The sequence below is a fragment of the Eptesicus fuscus genome, chromosome 14, assembly GCF_027574615.1.
Source record: "Eptesicus fuscus isolate TK198812 chromosome 14, DD_ASM_mEF_20220401, whole genome shotgun sequence".
Classification (NCBI taxonomy): domain Eukaryota; kingdom Metazoa; phylum Chordata; class Mammalia; order Chiroptera; family Vespertilionidae; genus Eptesicus; species Eptesicus fuscus.
Genome location: NC_072486.1, coordinates 20,179,546 through 20,192,381, shown reverse-complemented (window position 1 = coordinate 20,192,381; position 12,836 = coordinate 20,179,546).

Sequence of the window (12,836 nt, the reverse complement as noted above, 5' to 3'; positions counted from 1 at the left end):
TATGGGGTATTTTCAGTCATCAAAACGTAAAGGTCATGAAGTGATACACTTAATGGGAAGCATTCTGGGTATCAAAAGTGAAGCAATGGAACAGTTGTTCAATGAAGATCAAGGTGGTGTTACCAGGTGGACGACTGGGTGGCTTAGATCACAAAGTGTCCCCAGCATATCTCTGAGACCAAGGTAGCAGTCCATGCTTAAGAGTTCTTTTTTCAGAACTTTTTGTTAAATATCTCAAAACAGAATCTCACTTAGCTTTTTTTCCCAGCAAAACACTCTGATTTTTTGCTGGCAGGTATGGCTCAGCGGTTGAGCATCGACCTATGAAGCAGGAGGTCAGGGTTTGATTCCCTGTCAGGGCACATGCCCGGGTTGTGGGCTCAATCCCCAATGTGGGGTGTGCTGGAGGCAGCAGATCAATCATTCTCTCATCATTGCTGTCTCTCTCTCCCTTTTCTTTCCCTTCCTCTCTGAAATCAATAAAAAAAAAATTAAAAAAAACCCCACTCTGCTTGTGATAGGAAGCCTCTAGATCAAGCATGTCAAACTCAAAGGCTAACACGGGCCAAATAAACAAGGTTTACGTTTATGTGGGCAGCAAAAAAACAAAAGCTTCAATTTTCATAGAAACGTAGGTTTATTTTGATAGAGACATGCTGGATACAAACAGCTGAAATAATCATTAACATAAAATAATAGAACATTTTAATAAAAATTAATATTTTTTCTTGAACATTAACTTACCAGATGCTGAATAATTGCACAAATTAATAAGTGTAATGCAAATAAACCTATTTTTTTTGTTTTCCAAAAGGAAAATATTTCCTGTTGCGCACACCAAACAAGTCAGCACAAGATTAATGACATGGCAATCGGCTGCTAAAATATTTGCTGCTAGTATTAGTGGAGAGGAATGGTGCGCCAGCACATAAGGCGCGTAAGGGAAATGAATGCAGCACGATTACAGTAATCAGTCATTAGTGAACATTGTAGTTCGTTATTAATAACTAACGGCCTGGTGCATGAATTTGTGCATGGGTGGGGTCCCTCAGCCTGGCTGGCAATCGGGGTTGATCGGGACAGTCTAGACCAGTCCCAATCGGCCAGACCCCAGCAGCAAGCTAACCTACTGGTCAGAGTATCTGCCCCCTGGTGGTCAGTGTGCATCATAGCGACTGGTCGAGCGGTCGACACTTAGCATATTATACTTTTATTATATAGGATTATGTATAACAGGATATTGTAAAAATTAAGTTACAAAATTTTAATTAAAACATTTCTTACATACTGTTACATTGGCTGGGCCACAAAAATATCCATTGTGGGCTACATGTGGCCCACAGGCAGTGAGTTTAACATGCTTGCTCTAGGTTCACCAGGACAGACAAACACACCAGGCTCTGTATTAACTGGGCTGGGTTGCTGCCCGGTCATTCAGATATTAAAACTTCTAAAATGATACAAATGTACAGCTAAGGTTGAAAATCCGCCATCTCACAGTTTTATATTATTACTAGAGGCCCAATGCACGGAATTTGTGCAAGGGGCTCGGCCCGTGCAGCCTCTGCCAGCCCTCGCAGCCTTGACCGGTTCGTGCAGCCCCGGATTCGTCTGGAAGGTCGTCCGGATGGTCGTTCTGCTGTTCGGTCTAATTAGCATATTAGCTCTTTATTATATAGGATATTGAAACATTCTGTGCTTAAAAATTATGCCATGCTTCTTGATTTTCCTCAGCGTCCAGAACAGAATCGCTTCCAGACAGCTGTTATGTGCTCAAAAGCAGTTGGTTTCATAAAGGAATTAATTGAGGAGAACCTAGGAAGGACCCAATATGAGGATGTCATGAGGATTTCAAAAGGTTGAATGTGAATAAAAAGAGCAAAAGAGTAGGTGAGGGCTATTCGGTAGAAACGAATTGTTCCCTGAACTCATACCATGGTTTGTATATTTCTAGGCAGAAAGCTAGGGAAAGAGAGAGCAATGGAAATGGAAAGCCTCTAGGAAGAGTGTAGTTAGGAGGGCGAGAAAAATGTGGACTCAGAAGCTTTGAACTCATGAAGCTGAAACACAGCCCAGTTAAAGATTCTTTAAATTGGAAAGACCAAGTTACCAGTCATACCACTAACCCAATGCAAAGCAGTGTCTCTTAGGGGCAGGAAGATGGCCACTTTCACTTTTCCCAGTACAAGCAAATCCAACCAAGTATAAGAATTTATAATGATACTTATTTTTTATAATGATACTGATAAAACGAAAATGCAAACAAGTGTGAATTAGAAACGTAGGGGATGTAGTCCCTAAAACGCAATATATGTGTAACCTGTTTCCTCAATTTCATACAGAATTTTATTCTCTATTTCCTCATTATGTTTTGCTGCTTCCCCTATACTCTGTGATTATGCTTTTCCTCTTCCTTCTTTCTTCTTTTTTAAAAAAATCATTTGAGATATTTACTTTTCAGAGCACCAGAGAAAATAGTTAACTGAAAATTGAGGAAATACATAAACAATGACCTTCCCTTCCCTCAGATATATACACATAGCACATTTATATGCCTTATTGTAAACATTCTGCTACATCGTTCCTCCACCTGCTACAAGGAGTTAGATAATCTGTTTTTAACAAGGAAGATAAATGCACCAAATGTCACTGAGCCTCAGGGGGATCAGAGATGGTAAAACAAGTGGTTTAATGTTCTGATTTCCTTTTTCTAATGTATGTGCTGCATTATATTTTCAACCCAATCTCTGAAACCACACAGCGGAGTCTGGCCCCTGTGTGGGCTAAGGAACATTTGCACCGATGAATCAAGCAGATATATAATCATCCGTTTATTTGTAGGTATGTGAAGGGTTTGGGAGGAATGATGTCACTAAATGAGGATGCGATATGATGACATTGGGTAAGGGCGATGTATGCACAGCCTAATAATGATAGTACTTGTATTGTTTCTAAGCCGGATACTTTTAAGCCCTAGGTAGCTTTGTTGGTGCTGTTTCATAGCTGACCTTCAACATAATAAGGCAGACAATTAATGAGCACTGATAGGCTTGTGAACTAAAGTTAGTGTGCTTCACAGATCTTACAACTTACTGCCATGGATGGATATAAAATTTACTTGAAAAGGAAGTAGTTATAACAGTCATGAATGATATTCAGTCTGCAGGAGGAAGGAAACAAGAAAGAATTAAAGCAAGAAATCCAGAAAGCAAGCTACAAAAATAGAAAGAGAGGGAAGGAAAGAAAGAGGGGGGAGTTAGGAAGTAGGGAGGTAACAAGCTACTACATGGGGGATTCAATTTTTTGGAGCGAGAATGGTGAAGTTGAAATTTACATAAAGCTTTGAAAGATTGTGGTAGCATTTTGACGAGTGAAGAAAATAAGAATCAGTTATTAATTTCAAATAACATCAAAACTTCTGTGGTAGGTAGTATGTACCGTGATTTTGCCATCTGTTTGATCAGTGTCCAGACTGGCTAACACTGGCTTGAAGCATTGGGAATTTACAGGAAAGGGGATGTCCCAAAATAAGCCTGACATTATGGAGACAGGAATATGCTTAAAATAACTCAAGTTCAAAGTGGCTTCTTTGATGTCACTCTAGATTATTTAGATTATTGATTCTAAAAGACTTAGGCTAGGATGATGCTACTTAGTTCAATTTTATTCTTTATGTAATACGAGTTTTTAAAACTGTATTTAAAGAACATACTTCTGACAGTTATTTGATGAATGAATTAGAGAAGTAACAGGTATAGAGATATCAGTTAGGAGAATACTAAACCATAAAAATGTAAAGAAGGGCAGAATATTTTTTCTTTAGCCATCATTTAAACTTCCTCAAACAGGAGTGTTCTAAACAAAGTAATTAAAGCTAAGTCCATAAGTAGATTCCTTTGATAGTAAAATAAACTAAATATATTTTGAAATATAATTAATATGTGGCAAGGAATATATTTTTACATAAATGTGTGTGTCTATAATTTGTGAATATATAAAATGTTTTAAGGGCTAGATACGGAAAATACCAGGTAGGCAGACTTAATTATGATTTAAAATCAAACCCACCTTTGCTAGTGCGTTAATATTTAAATGTTTGTCTCTCCATAAATTAAAATATTTCAGCGTATCCTGATTGCTAGTGTCTGACTCATTTACTGGAATGCTACTGTCATCACTTTGTTCACCTACTTTCAGGGCCTCCTCACATCTTTTCCAATAAGTCCGTATTCCACAACTCAAAATTCTAGGTTCTTCTAAACTTTTTACTAGTCTGTAATACCATCTTATTCCTACAATTTAAAAAAACACCTCTGGTTAACTCAAGGTAGAGTTTCAGTATTCACAGAATATAGCATGTGCTTTCTTGCTCACTCTGTGCCTATGCTCAGATAGTTCTCTGTGCCAGGCCCTCTTTCTCCATCCTCATCTCTGTCTTCTGGATTTCAGTCCATGTGCCCTTCCACAAATAAAATGACTCTTCTTGCATGACAACTTCCTGATCACCCCAGACCATCCTTCAAAATTCTGCGTGCTTTATTAGGAAACCCACAAATAGTACATTAATTTTCCTTTTTTAAGCCAGTGTATGTGTAGTACAAAAAGACTTTTTTACAGAGTGATAATTAAAAGTTTGAAAGTGGGGAAAAATCGAAGTCTTCTATTATTTGTAAACAAGAGGCCCAGTGCACGAAATTCGTGCACGGGGGCGGGGGGTGTGTGTCCCTCAGCCTAGCCTGCATCCTCTCCAATCTGGGACCCCTTGAGGGATGTCCAACTGCCCGTTTAGGCCCATTGGACATCCCTCTCACAATCCAGGACTGCTGGCTTCCAACTGCTCACCTGCCTGCCTTCCTGATTGCCCCTAACCGCTTCTGCCTGCAGGCCTGATCACCCCCTAACCACTCCCATGCCAGCCTGATTGATGTCTAACTGCTCCCCTGCCAGCCTGTTTGCCCCCAACTTCCCTCCTCTGCTGGCCTGGTCACCCCTAACTGCCCTCCCCTGCAGTGTTGATCGCCTCCAACTGCCCTCCCTTGCAGGCCTGGTCCCTCTTAACTGCCCTCCCTTGCAGGCCTGGTGCCTCCCAACTGCCCTCCTCTGCTTGCCTGATCGCCCACAACTGCCCTCCCTTACAGGCCTGGTCCCTTTCAACTGCCCTCTCCTGCTGGCCATCTTGTGGTAGGCCATCTTGTGTCCACATGGGGGTAGGATCTTTGACCACATGGGGGCAGCCATATTGTGTGTTGGAGTGATGGTCAATCTGCATATTACTCTTTTATTAGATAGGATATATTTTAGGAGGGTTTTTTTTTTTTCCTGTATGACAGTCAACCTAGAACTACATGGTGTTTGTGTGTGTGTACACACATGTGTGAGTGTGTGTGTGTATGTGTATTTGTACAAATATTGAACAAGTATCATCCAATGTCAGATTTTCCAACTAAATTCCTAGTAAACAGCATCATGAGATGAAGATAAATATCTTGACATTGTCTATCCTGCCATGCTAAATATGCACAGTTATTGTTAGCACTTTTCTTACTATCCTAAATCAACTGCAGCCATCATTGTTCAAGTAGTCATGTCCCTTGCCTCAGCCATCACGATTTTTATACTTGGAAAAATCCGAGTTTCTGCCTGGCTGTGGGATCTCTGCCCTCCCTGACTGCCATAGAAGTTTCACTGTGCTGACGACCAGAGTGATGGAAGGCAGTGCACTCTCCATTACTAAAGTTCAAAAATGTTTCCTTTCTCAGATAGTAGGTTTTCTGATAACAGGGAATGAAATGTAGAATTATTAGAGAAACACTGTAAAATTAAGATATTCCTGACTTAATAATCAGTCTGGTTTTGGTGATAAACAAAAAGAATGGATCTGTACACAATCACTGGGAAAAAAATGTTTTCCACTGAGTCAGTGACTATTTTAATTTCTCTCAGAACCAGAATGGCCCAGTAATTAATTAAATAGAGAGACTTAGTTCTTTGTCAACACAATCTCTTGCCTAATAAGAGTTGTAATTCTCCTTCTTTCATAATGCAAACATTAATTGAGTAGCTGCTTTAAACACATTATTGTGTTTGGCACTAGAGATAGTAGAAACATAAAATAAAAAACTATCTGCATAGTCCTGGATTTTGGACCACTTTATTTTGATTATGTGAGCACTTATACAATATCTGCACAAATGTTTGGATATCTGGTGACAGGAATTTTGCCATAGTAATATCTTTTGGATCCCAGCATATTTTCTGGCACCTGTCACATAGAAATCCTTTGTTTTATGTTTGTAGAATTGATTGACTTAAGTGGATTCTATTTCAGTTAAAAGGGGCTTTCAATGTTTATAGTAAAGGGGCACAGTGGTATATATTGAAATATGTATCCATTTCTTTGGGTTAATTTTCCATTCACTCTTAATCCATCCTTAGATAACATAATACTATCTAGATGGCATAATTTAATTTTCATCTTCATGCTATTATTTAAATTCTGGCTATGTGAATGTTTTCCTTTGGTATTTAGTCTTATTAAGGGTATCAGTCCCTAATATTTTACCCATCCTTGAACCTGCTTTATTAAAACTACGTCATTCTATATGTGCATATCTATAAAGCAATTGCCATGAGGACACATTTCCGGTTGACTACTTTAGAGATGCTTGGGGTGACATATACACTGAGTAAAAGTGTTTCTTAGAATACAAGATTTATATTTCAAATATGTTCCCAGCTGTTCTATTGTAAGGGAAAGGGAATGATACTGAACAAATTATGAAATCATGTGTCACTCTCCTGGTGATGAAAAATGGGCTAGACATTGAATGTCATCAACTCTACTAAGTACAGACATTCCATCAACCTTAGAAACTTAGTGTTTCTAGGCAACCAGAGTTACTTAATGGCTGTCAGGTGGGCACTGAAAATTTGGTACTCCCTGAGGGTAATCATCTATAAAGATTTAACTGGTGTACCTTTCAACAGGCATAGATCATTTGCAACATCCTCTGTCTTGTGTACTATCAGCTGGCTTTTCACTGGATCACAGTGATTGAGCAAGGCTTTTTTTCTGGACCACAGGCTGTAGTGGAACTGGTAGGTGCTCTCATACTCACCAAATCTCTTCATGGCGGAACTAAAAGAGTAAACACATGGTTATAGGAAGACTGAAATGATATCACTCTATGGGAAAAAAGCTTATCAATGTTCAAAATAAATACACCACCAAAAAGCTTCCTGCGTCAGCATGAAGGAGCAAAATATGTCTTTGAAATATCTGTCAGTGCTAACCTTTCAGCTACATTTTAATGTTCATATGCCTCTCAGGAAGCCATAATGCCTCTATTTTTCCATTTATAATTGGGGAAAAATAATGGAAGATTTGAGACCAACCTGAGGAGTGGCAATGGGAAAGTAATTGGAGATTCTGTAAAATATACAGGTGTGTTTATTTTTTATAAAGATAAGACAATGATTATAAAAAGGCTTATTTTCATGTGCATATATAAAAATGTGTTAAAAGCTTAAGGCAAAATTTGAACTGAATTTTGTCTAAAGAGCCAGTTCTTTCTGGCACAGTTCAGATTATAATCCAAGATGTCAAACTAAGTAGAAAAATTCATGATGACAATTCTTTAAAAACATAATTTATTATGATCATATCAGCAATATTAATAATACAAAACATTAGCATACATATTTCTATGTTCCTGGCTCGATAATATGTGCCATTATATTTTAGATTAATTCTTACAACACCTATTGAAATAGATACTATTTTCCTCCCCATATTTTATAGATAAACAAACTGAGGTTCAGAGGTTGTAAGTAATTTGCCCACAGCTAACTAGATGAAGATGGAGTTTTAATCCATACAATGTAGGTCAAGAAGCTGTGGTATATCCTCAAAAGATAGATCATCTCTTGTTATTAATTAATGAGATAATTTGATTCTTCTATTCATGTGCAGATACAAGAGTTGACTATGAAACCTCTCAAGTATGCATAAATTATCTGTCTATTCCCTTTATTTGAGAGAGCATTAGTACGTACACTAAATTTACTGCTAAATATCAGTAATGATTTAAATGTACTTTTATTTTATTTCATTCACTTATTTAAAAAATAGTCATTGAGTGGCAGGTAATCTAACAGGTGCTGGAAAAACACTGCTAAAATAAGCATAGCTCAACCCTCATGCACTCCGCGGGAAGGCAGGCCTAAGCACGCATTGAGGTAAGTGTTACACAGGAAAAAGGTCTTTGAGAATATACTGCTTGGGCAAATTTGAATGAAAGGCTTGCAGGAAAGGTCTCTCCAAGGAGGCTGTATTTAATTAAGCTTGTATTCAAAGGATAAGTTAGTGTGTTCGTCAGGAATTTTGTTTATTACATAAGCAAAAGAAGCAGTAAAGTCACCAGAAACCACCTTACTGCTGAATTCAGTGGACATTCCATCCTTTGGCTTTCCTGACTTCTTTAATTTTTATCACCCCTGACCACACATTCATCACCTCACCCAAGCACTACCATCAGGTTGCTCCTTTTCAGTTTCCTTTGTAAATATTTTTTTCCTACATCCACACTTTAAATATTGTATTTCCTCAGAATTATCACGTAGGCCCTTTGCTCAATTCATTTTCTCTTACCTAGGTGAGTCTGTCCATTCCTGTAGCTCCAGCTACCATTGCTGTATTGATGACACCCACATCTAGTCTGTGTTCTATATCTTAAGGCATGTCCTTCATTACTCAGTGGCATGTCCCAGACATCTGAACATCACTCTTGACTTCTATTTCTTCCTCTCCCTCACTCATATCTAATCAGCCTCTAAGTCCTAATTATTATATTTATAGTTACAGAAATATTATTTTTATTCCCACCTGCCATTATCTATCATCTCATGTCTAGACTACCACAAAGCATCAAACTGTGGCTTTAGTTTTATCACCTAATCATTGCTTTCCAAGGAATCCAGAGCAATCTTTTAAAAGCACAAATCTTTTGCCCTAGCTGGTTTGGCTCAGTGGATAGAGTATCAGCCTGCGGACTGAAGAGTCCCAGGTCAAGGGCGCATACCTTGGTTGCAGGCTCCATCCCCGGCCCCTGTCAGGGTGTGTGCGAGAGGCAACCAACCAATGTGTCTCTCACATTTATGTGTCTCTCTGTCTCTCCCTCTCCCTTCCACTGTCTCTAAAAATAATGGAAAAATATCCTCTGGTGAGGATTGGAAAAATAGCACAGATCTTTTGTTACAATTTGCCTGAACTATCATAGCTATATTAATTGGAAATATTCCAGTTATACATGAGAGAAACCAACTCAAACTAGGTTCAGCAGGGAGAGAGAATTTGTTGGCTGTCATAACTGAAAAATTTCAGGATGATTTTTGGCTATCACTAAATTTAGAAGAACAATTAATTGATTGATTAGTTTAGGTTTCTCTCCTGGCTCTTTATTATGTGCCAGCTTTATTCTCAAGAAAGTCCTTCCCAAAAGAGAATAAAGATGAACATGAAAAGGTATAAGGTTTGAGTCAATCAGTTTATAATTTATAGCAGAAATAGTTACTCTTTTTCCAAATTACTTTAATAAAATTCTAGCCTAATTGGTACATATTTATTTAACCAGGCTGGAATAAGCACCCACTCAAAAAACTTGGGAATGATGACAAACTCACATGAAACCCATGTACTGAGATTAGAAAATTATTATTCATTGAAAATAACATTTCTAATATATGGGCATTAATATTCAATAGCCAAATTGCCAAACATCTCCAAAGACCAGCTGAATTTTATGCTCTTGTACCTGCTCACCTGTCCAGCCCATCCGTAACTCTTATCACCTCATTTCTCCTGGTCCGCCCATAATGAGCTATTTGCTGTTCCCCAAACATTTCTCAGATATGCAGATATTCACAAACACAATTGTATTGGTCAGAAACAATTTTCCAATTTTCTCAAACTCCCTAAACTTCCTTCACGTCACTATTTTGACATCATTTCCTCCAAGAAACCTTCCTGACCCTCTATTTATAGGCTAGCTGTTCCTTTATTGCCTACCTACCAGCCTGTCTTCCCCTCATAGGTAGTAAGGTCAGGCCCAGTGTCTTGTCCATTGCTGCATCCCCAGCTCTCAGCACAGTTCTTGGACTCAAGAAATCTAAATAAATAATCTTGGAAAACTTAATAAAACTTTCTGGAATTTTTTCATCTACAACATCACTGTAACAATACATTACTAACAAGGTTATTTTGTGCCTTTAAAGAGACAATACCCACAAAGTACTTAATGTATTGCTTCATGGAGCTAGAAGTTATATAACTATTTCCTTTCTTCCTTCCTATAAAATGGAAATAACTTGTCAATTCACTTCATGAAGCTGAAACCCATATAATATTTTAAAGTATAATTGTTGTTGTAGAGCAGAGTTCTTCAAATTAGAGAGAAGCCAAATTGAGCCTACTGCCTAATTTGAATTTTATATTTTTAAAATGGTTACATTTTAAATAGTTATATATTTATCTAGACAATATCCTTAATGTTATTGCTTGTCTCCCAAAGCCTAAAGTATTGGCTATATGCTCCTTTAGGAAAAAGTTTGCTGACTCTGCCCTGGAGTATTCCATAATTAGTTTATATGTGATGGAAAGCAGAATTCAGCAACCTTTTGGAGGGCTGGGCATGGTAACTACTAAAGTCCTTTCTGTCGTTCAGTGTATAATTTTTAATTCAACTTAACATATTGAAAGTCTTATCAATAAAATTATTAAAAGGAAAAGGAATTAGTTATTGTGCTTTGAGGCACTGCCTCTTTTTGAAAATCTGGGATTTCTGCTCAGATAAAGGAATGTATGCAAACACATTAAAATTTTCATAGATTTCCATCCGAGCCTCGCCTTCCTGCTTCCTATCTAGGAACTATGCAAAAAATTCAAGGACCATGAACTTAAAATTTCTGCTCTATTTTTGTTGCCAAAAATTTAGTTGTATATTAAGAGTGAAAATGAATGCAAAACCCACAGAGACAGACTTTTCCTATTTGTATCAGATGTTTATTTTCCTTTTAGCGAGGGGAAGTGAGCTGGCCTCAATAAGAGACTGGCTGATAGACATTACTGACTCTGAAGTTGATTTTAGCTGCTCTTCTCCCTTCAACAGCAAGATATTTAAAAAAGTAAATTATAAATATGGGCTATATAGGAAGCTATATTATAATTCTCCAATTGGATTGCCATACCTCATCTTTCATTTGAATATGGGGAAGCGAAATATTCATGTCAAAGTAAAACTCTTGATAAAGCTTTCAGGAATTTACTTAATGCACTCCAACCTCAGAGGTTTGGCTCCATGCTCCGGAGCTGAAAATAGCCAACAAATGGCTTTCCAGCATTGCCTGGGTTTTATTGTATTTCTGTTCTGTTTGTTGGCATGCATGATATAGAGAGATGACTTCATATCTATTAAATTGTCTTCTCATTAAGAAACTTATTTTAAGTGTTTCTTAGTCAGAGATACTTCCATTTCATCTCATCCACAGTCTAGACATTGCAGGGTTAAAAACAAATTAAAAATTCCTTCCAAAATGAAAGCAGCAAAAAGACAAAAATATGGAATAAATGTTTGAGGTTCAATACACGCGCACACATGTTGAAGCACAGGATTTTGTCTAGGTATGCTTTACATACCTGGGTAGATATACATGTATGTTTCCCAGTATTAAAATTAGTTTACTAACTACGTGAAGGAAGTATGGTTATTTCAGAAAAATGATCCAAACCAAGATTTACATTGAATTCTCCCTGCCCTGTAGAACTCAGGAAGGTGGATTTTAGATGAAATAAGTTTTCTAGATATAAGACGAGCTCTTCATTTTGCTCCACGCTGGGTGAGAAGAAATTTTGGGAAACTGAGGAAGTGCACGGAGACCCAGGAGGGCTCATGAGCAATGCCTCTGGCTGCAGGTCAGAACAGAAGGTTTCAGGAGAACACAAGACTCTTTCTGTGGGATTGGCCACCCATTTCCTGTCCTAACAGCTATAATGCAGCCTTTGCTAATTCAACCCACAATTGTTTGAATAAACGTTTGGTGAAGTATCATTGAAGGTCAGTGTCAAGACAAATACATAAGCCTTTGTCCTCAAGGTGCTAACCAGGGTGAGAGAGAGGATGCAGGTGACTAATTCTAACAGAAGGCATGCTAGACTTTTTAAAATTAAAAGCAGAGATCTGCCTCAAGTCGTAGTAGCAAATGTGTCCCAAAAAGAAGGAAATCACCCAGGAAAATTTTTATGCACTCTGAACATTCATTCCTCAGTGACGCCTTAAAAACTACATGCTGTGGTTGTTATATTTAGGATCATTTATTTTTACCCCAGAAGGTATCCAACTTATAGTAGAGTCAGTGTTTCAGCATTTTAATTCTCCAGTATCTAATGCCAATTTAGAATCCCTGACTTAAAAGGTAGCTCCTTACTCCTCAAGTTTTCAGAGAAATGTTGAATGTTATTTATAGTTAGTTTTCATTCTCCCGCTTCACAATAGATACAATCAATGCAAGAAAACTCCAATCTGCCTGATGATTGGCCCAATGCAAACAAATTGTCCAATAATATCTTGAAATGATGTGGGAAAAGACCCTCAGGGAAAACAGACTATTTTTCCAACTCCTCCCACAAATGAACAGATTTTCATAAAAACCCCAAATTTTAAAAAATTATTAAATAACTAGAGGCCCAGTGCATGATTGAATCATGCACGTGTAGGGTCCCCTACAAGATTTCGCTTTCGATCACGGTGGAGCTGGGTGCCTGTCCGCTGGTGCACCAGGCC